The following is an 11,731-nucleotide window of genomic DNA, read 5'->3' as shown; positions in this document are numbered from 1 at the left end:
ATGGTGAAAGTGATGAATAGTCTTGTTTGATAACACTTTCGTGACCTTGTTTTTTGTAACCAAGAATAAAAAAACAATATTTGGTATTACTAGTAATGACAGGTTAAGATCCAATTTAGACTGATTTTTAACAGAGATACTCAGATTGTTTTAGCTGCTAGACCTAAAGATGAAATGTGTGTCATATGCTTGTTTTGTTGTTGTTGTTGTTGTTGTTTTAAACACCTAGTCAAATAGAGTAGTGAGCTTTAGACCCCGACTAGGGCCTATAGGCCCTTGGTACCTAGCACTTGACTTTACCATGTTGATGACCGCATAATGAACTTCATGTCATAAAACAGATCTATGGATTGAAAATGGAAACAGCTCTGTTCCACTTCCAAGCTTCGCGATTCCGTCAATCAGTGTTGTGCTACCATGACCATGTATATGCGGCTCGGACCGCTGAACTTTGCGTAGTATGTCCAGATTATAACGCGTACAGTCGGCACGCGAGCCGAGCGAGGCCGCCCAGCGCGGCTGCCCGGCGCGGCCGCGGTGGGGAGCTGTCGGGTATCCGTACGTGCACGTGCCACACTCTAGCTCCATCTACTAGCAGCTGCTCGGCTCAGCTAGCTCAGCTCATCACTCGTGCGTGCGCTTCTACGCTCTTTGTTACGTCACTGACACCTGCGCAGCTAGGATGCGCACAAACTCAACTGAGGAACGTCCTTAAATGTGTTTGGCAAGGATTATGCGAGAAATGATAAGAGAGTGAATGATTGGTTTAATCGACGTTCTGATGTTTCCCATCGTGTTCATGATACATCTTTCACTCTGTTACAAATCGCACGTAGCTTCGATAGTTTGTAAGAAGATATTGTAATAGCGTGTATAACGTAGTGTAAACTTCTCTATTGATGTGGATTGCTAGATATCTAACAGTATTTAACTTAGTAGTGCTTTGTATATATCGTATGTGCTCTCTTTTATTATCATTGTTATTATATATATATATATATATATATATATATATATATATATAGCTCCAAATCATAAATATATGTTCTTTCATGTCTGGGAAAATTAGTTTGAAAATAAGAGAATTAAGTTTGTACCTTTATGTTGAGACGTTGAGTGATTGTGACAGTTTGTTGCCAATGGAATATATTATCATTTAAAATTCATAGATCATATATTACTTAGGCTAGCGTACCAAGCGTAACAACCGCTTAAATACTTTGTAAAATTAGGTATCCTATATATATATATATATATATATATTTGATTAAACTTGGGCTGGGTTTCGTTCTTCATAGTAATATACACACTTTGTTATTTTCGTTACGAGTATATGTCTCATTTTCTCTTTCGCACTCCGTTTTCTTTCTCGCTTCTCTTTTCCTCAGTCACGCAGTATATCACATATCACACAGGACAAAACAAAAATAAGATGTAACGAGTGCGTTTCGTATCGTAAGAATATTGTACGTGGTACCCGTTTTATTTTCTCCAATAAAACAACAGACTATAAACATGTAAATAAATTACTCCTTGTTGTCCTTGTTTTTCTTTGCTTCCTTCTACGTTTTGTGATTGTGAGAAAAAAAAATCATTACATCGTGCAGCGAACAAACTATATACATTTCCACTGGATACGCAAAGAACTATTCCTCATATAAAAATATACGATTACATTATTCAATAATGTTTCGATGTTCAAGCATGGCTTAAATCATACATAGTGATGAAAGAATAATTAACAACTTATAAACCATTGAGGTGATGTAGTCATCAATCTGAGACATTTTACAGTGCATTTCCGTTTCGTCAAAGTTATACATTCTATATAGGTAAACAGACATTAAAAAAAAATTGCATGCGTTACATACACAGATTTAAAACAGCGAAATGACGAAATGACGAAATGACGAAATGACAAAATGACGAATCGGCGAAACGTCGAAGTGGTGAATATAAGTACAATATGACCGTCTTTATGGAATTATCTATGAATAATGATAAAAAAACAACTACTTTCACCACTGAATGTAATAATGCATGAACCAGGCTGGATTTGACTATTTACATCGTTTCATGAAGTAAGACATATTATGTACAACTACGTCAGGAGAGAAATGAATGACACATCATTCGGTAAACACCACAGATAAAATCAAACGTCACGCGAACTTATATTTACAATATTTACATAGCAACTAGTCGAAATGTTCAGACGATGAAATGTTGAAGTGGAGAAACGTTAAAGACCTAATAAAATGGTTTAGGCATTTTTTTTCTCAATGATGTAATAATATTAAATGTTAAATTCTAAGTAATTCTATGGTTGTGCGGGGTTTTTTACTGTTCTGAATTTTGTTCTATATTTGTTAACATATTGGATGCAATTTCCTCGATTTTGGAAAACTTGCTATACTTTCACCGCATGCGGCGCACTATCACTTCTAAATTGTGATGACGTCTAAGAACGGAGTCGTTCGCGACCAGTCTAGCCGTAGCCAGCGAGCTGGCAAGGCTATGCTAGCGCAGCGCAGCGACAGCCGGCCGGCGGCTGCACTGGCTAGCGCTGGCGGGGGAGCGAGCTAACGAGCGCATAGCAGGTGCTGCGCTGCACTATTGTCATTGGCTAAGCCTTTAGACAAAAGAATATTTAATGAACTGTATCGGATTTAATACTGCCAATAATGCAGATTACAACTGTGGTACGCTTGGATATCCATTATTTTCGGCAAACTCGTGAAATAGGCCCCACCACTGCGTGTCTGTACTAATAGTAATACTACGGCGACTCGCCTGTTTCAGCCCCACCGTGTGGCGTTCATCTCGGTAGGTAAGCACGGCGGTGGGGCTGCCTTCCACAGTGAATACTCGTGAATGCGGCGAAAATGACTTCATAATATGGCCCTCGGCTCGACTTATTTAATGGCCAATTTAACCATAAATACAACTCTACTTATAGGAGGACCTACCCTTGCTTGCTATAAACGCACGGGTACGGTGCACGCGCACTGCGGTGGGGCCTATTTCACGATAGCCCCACCACCACTGCGTGTCTGTACTAATACTACGGCGACTCGCCTGCTTTATAGGCCTAGACATACTCGTGAATCCAGCCCCACCGTTGCATTCATCGGTAGATAAGCACGGCGTTTGGGCTTCCTTCCACAGTATGATTTTTAGCATAAAACAAAAACTACTCGACCAAAATTGACGATCATTCTTGGTATCGTTTTTCTTAGAAAATGACGCATCTAAATTACTGAGTGTAAACTACTAGTAGACTGCTACTAGATCTACTACTAGACTACTACTGGTAGTTTAACTTGTAAGCGCCAGCCGACGGGCCAGGCCACGGCCGGGACGCTCCCGCTTGCTTGCTGCGGCCGGAGTAGCCGCTCACTTTGTGAGCGAGCTGGGCCTGTTCTTCTAATCTACTTACTAGACAGTTACAACTTACAATGTCAGTCATGTAGAATACAGTATCCTTTCTAACGTTAAACTATATGGGGGCATACCAGACATACCACTCTGTATTTCCCAGGCAATCGTTTCCGTGAGGTCTATTCTCGGGCTTGGTGCCATGTTCATTATTACGCTCTTGCACTGGCAGCGGGGGAGATGCAGCTGGTTCATATCGGTAAGGTGCGCAGCCCCACGATAACGTTCTGGTTCATCGGCTGCCTCTCCCTCCCCATCTTCCCCTTCAACTTCATGTGCCTCCTCTTCCTCTCCGCTATCGTCAGAGCTGCAGTCTTCATCATCATCATCATCGATGTCGAAGTTTACCCATATAGGGGAAGACATTATGCTCGAGGTACCAGGTATCTGTGCAAGCTAACTTAGTGATAATGTACGTGGTAATGCGTACATGTCGACAGTCAGTGTGTCGACCGGGAGCGCACATCCCGCGGGGCCCGGGCCTGGCCGGGCTAGCTATCGTGTACGCGCGTGTACCAAGCTAGTAATCTGAGTGCTTGTGCTGAGCGGCGTCTGCTAACTGAGCACAACTCCGTGCTTATACGTCATCAATCGGTTCAGGGGTGTTGGTCACGTGACTATCTTTTTCGCAAAAGCTGCAACGGGGTCCTCCAAAAATGTGATATTTGGGGGAGTTTCTAGAAGCGATAAAAACCGGAACGACACTGACAACATATTTACATTGATAATCATGACATATATTTTACATTTCTTTTGCATATTAAAACATTTTGCAAGCATTTTACTAGGTCTTTAAGATAGTAGTGTCAATCGCTATATCATGCGGACAAATTCAATAGAACAGCTAGCATTGAACATTTCGAATACATTCAAACAGAATATTATGTATGTATACATTCCTTCACATCTGAACATAGCACGTACAATCTTATATTCACATTGCGGGTCACCTGATGAAATAATTGGTTGGGGATATGTAACGGTGTTAACGTTAATACAATCAAAAAAATCATCATTCGTAAAATATAATAATACATATTAAGTATGTAAATGCTTGTGTACACACTTTCATATCACTCCATACGCAACATCGATGGCGTACTTCAACATCCACCTAGATCAACACGCAGATCATAATGGTAAGGGCTACTATTTAAAATTGTACATAACTGTTTGAAATAGAAGAGTAGTAAATTAACATACAAAAAATCATTACACGAATCAACGAGAACAGCACGGGTTAACGAGGATTGTGGCCATGCCGTTTAAGTCGTATTTTAAAAAGATTGCCACTTTGGGGTTTGAGAACCATTAGCATCACTAGCTCTTGTACGCCTTGTACGTGTATAACTTTTAGTTGTAGTAGGGGTTGTGTTCATTTTGGGGTCTGGGGAATCTAAACGATGATGAATCGGGGTCTCCAAATCTTTCCCCCTTTTAACACGTTGAAGTTGGTCACGTCGGCTGAGATTGGTCAACGCAGTCTCTGGAATGTTCAAACGAGCCAGCGCACGAATAAAATGTTCACTACCATTAGGAATATAACCACTTCGCTCTCTGAAAATGTCGTACATTAAGTCGCAAATGTTACTGCCAGGCACACTTTCCCCGCTCACAATCAGCTCCCCTTTGTCCGTCCATCCCACATCGTCGCACCTTTTCATCTTTTCCAGCAACTGCGAAGCTCTTTTCACAAAATTTTTAGGCACGTGCTGCAAGATGTCACGCTCCACTGCGTCCTCAGATTTTGGCGCGACCCTCTGTCCATGAGTTACTAGATGCGTGCTGTCATTGTCTCTTTAGCTGTCGCTAACGACTTCAATAGACAATGGCTTCTTAACGTTGTCCGTCGCTTTCAAAAACCGCTGTAAGTATTGCGAATACAACAACGCCTTGTCATACTCTGGTAGATCGGGCCTGTCCAACACCGAACGAATCTGATCGTCCAGTTCGTTGATTCGTTGCTCTGTAGGTGATGAAGATTGACTTTTGAGAGAATGAAGCATAGATTGTGGCACAAGCACCATCTTGCGCGCATTCTCCATTATTAACGCGGTACCTCTATACAGTGTCTACTTTGGCGATGCAAAGAGGTTAGAAGCGAGAGTTCCGAGTACAGGTGTGATCAACCTGGCAATGAGACCGATGAATCCTCCGCGTTGGTTTAAGAATCGTTTTCTCTCTGCCAGAGATGTACGACGATCCGCTAATTTACGGAGTTTTCGCTTGTGCTTAGTCAAAGTTTTCTTGTGGGATTGCGACAGCTTGACATTACCGCAGATCACGTTCAAAACACATTCACAGATGGCGTCAATGAAGTTCTTGTTAGCTGTCTTGATGAGAAGTTTCCGTTGATCAGGAGAGCAGTGTGCGAGGGTCTTGTGCAGGACTGCGTGGGTCTTCACTCGGCGCGACATTTTTAACGAATAAATGACTTAATACACGAACGCGACAATTTATATCTTAGGAACATATACATATTGAACTTCACCGGGAAATATTTTCGTTCTTAGACGTAATTCTTCCGGCGTGTCTGGTTTAAGGTCTACGAATAAATAACCCCATTTATCGGCTGTGGCGTCCATAAATACCTCTTGAAAAAACTTTGTTTTCGAGGGATACATCTGCTTAGCTAAACAAGCAATTTGTTGTCTGTCTCTACAATTTTTGAATAAAGCGTAGTACTGCGTGTTTAATGAAATAGTCCTAGACTCCTTTCCACGATGAAAGAGATTTTGAGTGATTTAAATAACGCTCGCGTTTCTATGATGACAACCTTTAGTAAACAAGGCGGCTACTCTCTTGTCATCACCAGCCACATCCATTAAATCATCGATGACAAATAACACTGGTCGGGAGGGGTCGGTCAAATCATTGAAATCTGCTGGTAAATTTTCATGAAATTCAATATTCGGAAAGGATCGTGTCATTGCCGCGTAACACGGTTGATACTCCCCGTAAAACCATATAATTTTGCGAGGAGGTTGATCGATCATTTCCGAGGCATTTTTCAGTAATCTTTTAACGAATTCGGTTTTCCCTGAAAAACTCGGTCCGACCACCATACATGAAAAACTATGTTTGAGTCGGGCATCCATTGTAATTGACGGCATTAAATAGTACAAATATAGCTATATGAATAACACAATAAGATATTAAGTTCTGTAAATGAAATGAGAGCAAATGTCATACGAAGTAAGTGAACGGAATACTCTATCATACGTGAGATGTGGGTTCAGTTAAGTTTCTTAAAAGAATAAGACAACGGTATGAAGCAAACTGTTAAAACTACGCGGTATATTCAAGAGCAACATATCAGTATAATGCGCTGCAATCAAGCACCCGCAAAAGAACTGACATCGGTGATAACGTCAGATTTATTTAAGCAAAAGTCAAACCCATCCGTTCCATTTGACAAATAGACATCTCTAGTGAGCAAAGACTCGAGATAAAACAATAGATAGAAGAGAAATACAAATAGCGCCAAACAAAATACATTTGTACCAGCATTGGTACTTTTCAGTACATTTCTAAGCACTGTGGACATATATGATGCGCGCGACTTATCCATGATTTTCCTAGCAACGACAATGCCAGCGGTAGGTACAGAGCTGATGAGAAAGTACCACCTTCTGCGACAATGTATAAACAGCGAATGATTGCCAATTAGACACATTGAGGTCTTTATAAGCGAGGAATGTCCGCGTGTCCATAGGGCAGTGTCGTGGCACCTGGTAATCTAACTCGTTTCGTAAAAACTACCCTATAGTCTTTTTTTCTTTCGGAAGTGTACACGGACTTGCTTTTTACGTCTCTGAGAATTCTATTTTCCACAACAGTCTTCAGACATCCCGGTTCACCTTGTATCAATTCGCGCATAGAGTCATGGTTGATAATGAGGGAGTTTGCCTCGTTCAAGGTAAATCCACGCACCTTACACACGGTGTTGCCTTTGTTGGTGCGATAACTATAGTTCTTAGGACCACCGCATAGCCAGGTTTGAATTAACTCCCCTTCACCAAGTTCATCCGTCAAGTCACCAACGAAATCGCCGGTTTTTGGGTCGAGGTGTTGTACTGTTGGGTCTGTTCTAAAGACTACACTATCAGTGTCGTAATACAAGACCCTATCGTTCAGCCTCTGCAAGACAGAATACAATTTCAGTCGCGCCAATGCCGTCGTGAAACTGGCTATTATGATATTTGTGTTGACGTTGTGGTCCACGAAGCCTTCGGCTTGGTTGAAATGAATTTCTACCATGTCGTCGTTTAGAACGAGAATGTCGTGTAATTCGATAGTGCGATCCTTTAAGAAATCTAACAACTCAGCGCTGGTTTTGACAAAGCGAGTTTGTTTCAGATTTGGTCTCTCAGCAAATTTCCCCCACAACACATTAACAATGCCCTTGGCAATGGCGCGTAAACCGGGGTTTTTCGCGATGTTTTTAGAGTCTAATTGAATCCCCTCATCGACCAAATAATGCCGAATGTATTTTTCACGTTCTTCTTCAGTACTGGCATGGGCGGGGTAGCCTGAGGCTTCCTGCTTTATTTTCATAAAGCTGTCTATATACTGCGCAAACAGTCCTCCCTTTCTTGTTTTGGGATCGTACACTGTATACCTGTCAAAGTGCCATACTTCAATCATTCGGAGTTGTGTATACCCCATTTCTACAGCTTTTTTCAGTTCCTCCGATACCCACACGACTTCCAACTCACGCTCCCTATCTGCGTGCATGCAGGGCCCCTGATTCAAGGTGTCTGCACAGGTCCTGCATAGAGGGAAAGTAAGTTTACCCCCTGAGCGATGGGGGAGCACTGGATGGAACAGACGTCTAGGAGGTAATATTTTACATTTGACGAGTCCAAAAATTCGATAGATAAAATTCAATAGATAATTCTGGGATGGCCGACAGGATATTTGCCGAACTTATTGATAAAGGGATAAAGACTGGTGAAATCATAGTAAAGGATTTTTTCTTCGGGCTTCGCCTCGTAGAACAGCGAACACCCTCCGGTTCTCCCGCCATTGATCGAGTCACGTGGATTTAATTGCTGATTAAAAGCTATGTGAAGGTGTGCAATGTGCGGGTGTACATCACCCATTTGGCGCAATTGTTTCCATTCGCATTCCCAAATATAGTGTACAATGTATCCATTCTCTTTGAGCGCATCAAGACGTTTCATGGATTCATTAAAAAGTACACCCATTGCTTTGCCTAGCTTGGGGTTTTCGACACTGGGACTGTAGCATTCGCGACACCCGTGATAAAAGCACCCGAGAAAATCCCAAACATGTTTTTCAGCATCTTTTTCGGCATAGCCATCTACCTAACGTCCGTGTGCTTTTCTTCCCCCCCCCCCCCCATTCAAACTATGTCGAATGTGAAATCCCGAAAGCTGGGCCTCAAAATGAAGCCACTCTCCGGCTAAGGAGGACTGTCTTTTTCCCTTTCCATACCCTTCCTGGGGAATGAGCGCGATTGTCTTGGGCTTTAAAGGTAGTTCGTTCGAAACAAAAGATTGCACGCGCTGGGAAGCGTCAGACAGCGCATGAATGGATCTATTCCTTCGGGATTAGCCTCTGTTGCGCTCACACTTTTGAAGTGTCTTCTAAATACCTTGCAGCTTTGGTGCAAGATATTGACATCACTCTCGCAGTAGGCTTTTATTTCCTCCTGAAAGTTAAAGACGTAATTGGCTAGCGCGAGCTCATCGTACCAAGCATTAAACTGTTCTCGGTCTGCTTTCATCATGGAATCCACGCCATAGAAACGTTTGTCTGGCAGTGGTCCTACATAAGTGGCATTATCGGGAGTATTGAAAAAATGGGGAAAATAACCTTTTTTCATTTCCTGCAAGCCAAATGTTTTGGGCAGTTTTGCCAACCGCATCTGAAAGAAATTTAAAGAGTCTTTAACCTTAATTTTTGGCTCCCGTGTTTCGAGACTTATGGTCTGAGCGCCATTCATCACTACGTGGGGTTCGATCCCTTGTTCTATTAGTTTGTTTAGTAGGAAATACGAATCATACGCCTTTGAGTTATGTGCGATTGCTACCGAGTTATGATTTTCCATAGAAAACAACCAGTTTGTGAAACGATCAAGGGTATTCGCTCCCTGAAATGTTATGGCACGGTCTTCGGGAGGGCCGCATCGTTCGCAGCAGGTGTCTGCCGACATTTCCCTATCCATGCAATTCGTGCATTCCCATGTTGCGTGCACGTAATTTGGTATGTGTAAGCCTGTCTCTTGAGTACACTCAAAATCAAAGAATATATATTTGGTAGGAGATTTCTTAGCTTTTCTGTCTTGGGACTGTGAGTCACTTTCAGAGCTTTCACACTTTTGATCTTGTTGAGAAGCGTTTGAGTCACTTTTCTTGACGTTTTTGGGGTGGAAGGGACTCTCTTTCGTCACTTGCATGTAGCAATCGTGATACCTTCCGTCGATCACAAGCTTACAAACAGTACATTTCATTTCGTTGCAATTGTGTTTCTTGGAATCGCCATCAACAAGATCCGTGTCATAGACCTTGTTGCATTTGTTACATTTGAAATTCCTCTGACAAGCTGTTTTACCGTTGAATAATTTCACAGTATGTGCTCGAAAGCATTTCACGGTTAGAAACGTCATGTTACATTTCTCGCATAGGCTAGCGTGCGATCGGTTTCACCAAAGCTATCGCGATCACAATCGGTCGATTGGCAATCGCGACACATGTGGCAACACTCGTGATATCTGGGATCGCGATAGGTTTCGTGACATACGTCGCAAACAAATTTGGAGCACAGGAACGCCGATGGATTGGCAACCACATCGTAATGACGGTCTGACAGATAGAGATAAATGGTATCAGAAGCCTGAGGACCGCTGTAGATTAACGCTTCTTCATATCGTCCTCTATAAATGACCAGTTTGTACTTTGGAAGTAGCACTTTTTGAAAGGAGTCAAACTGTGAATGATCTACTTCTCCCTCAGGTACCCCTGCCAACCTGTGTAATTCCCGCGCCTTATTTCGGAGTCTTGTCGTGGTATTACGGTCATTTCTTGACCACAGTCTTTGTGTTTGCTTTGAAGTCATACCACACTTCCCTCACCCAAAATCTCTTAGACATTCTTTGATCTATAAATTCCCAAGTGGGGGATGAGGGAAGTGAAGGTGAAATGTCCGAAAAAATGTCTTCTTCATTTTCTTCCACTGGAATGTGATTTTCTTTCGATTTTTTCTTTTTTGGGTTTCTCTCCTCATTTTTCTCGGAAGATCTCTTGACCCGTTTTTTACCCCTCTTTTTCACGTTCCCCCTCTCTGATTCCCAATGCTTCCTGAACGTTTCCTATTTGAATGTTTTTTCGTTTCGGGAGAAGAAAACAGTTCCTCATCGCTCGAAGAAAAGTAATTCACCGGCGGTGGCGGTGCATCGCGAGGATTTCTTTTGTAACTTGTGCCAGGGCCTTGGTGATGAGACGGGCCCGGAATATCGTGGTTGGCAGGGACACTCGGGGAACTCCGGCTCCTACTATTATCTAAACCCACATCTCTCGAATGATTAGCATTGCGTTCACTTACCGAGGATGACTCGTCTCGACCCTTTGGAGTGGCTGGAGAATGGAGATGGCCTTTTAGTTCGGCAACGGCCCTGTCGACGGTTGTCTGTACTTGCGAGCTAGTTAACGAGTTATACGCTGAATTCAACAAACTCTTTAACTGTGAAATGAAATTTGAGGTTCTCTGAGAATGAGACTGTGACTCTTGAGAAGACATAGTTCTCAGCTATAAGGGCAACGGCATGACCACAATCCCTCGAGTTGGCTCTCGAAACTGCTTAGTTGGTGGTGATTTCCCTATTTATAGGTAAAACTTGAAAGGAATGAAGGATTACGTTTCGTAATGGATAGTCCCTTCACATAATAAGGCTAGACGAAGTTGATGATGTTTAAAAGAAACAGTCTCGACGCATCAAAGGTCAAGTCCAGACACGTTGTGTTGTATGTAACGCTCACTGCCGGACAATAGAAGGCGGTGTCCAAACTCTTTGAAAGCATTTACACCTTCTTCGACGCATTCCCATGGATCTTGGTTAGTTGACGTTAAATCAGACGGCCTAATTGACGGTTATCGGGACAATTTCAGCGCTGTTGGTAGCGTGCACGGTAGATAGCAGCATTCAGGATCTTGGATATCATTTGCAGCTTTTTGAAATCGTCGACCGGTAGCGTTATGCCTTTTTTGGTTGGATAATGTTTGCCTCCCAATGTGAAAAATTCTCGGATATCAACGTAGACATTTTCCT

Source organism: Diadema setosum (assembly GCF_964275005.1).
Source record: "Diadema setosum chromosome 21 unlocalized genomic scaffold, eeDiaSeto1 Scaffold_21_unloc_1, whole genome shotgun sequence".
NCBI classification, from domain to species: domain Eukaryota; kingdom Metazoa; phylum Echinodermata; class Echinoidea; order Diadematoida; family Diadematidae; genus Diadema; species Diadema setosum.
This window is presented reverse-complemented; position numbering follows the sequence as displayed.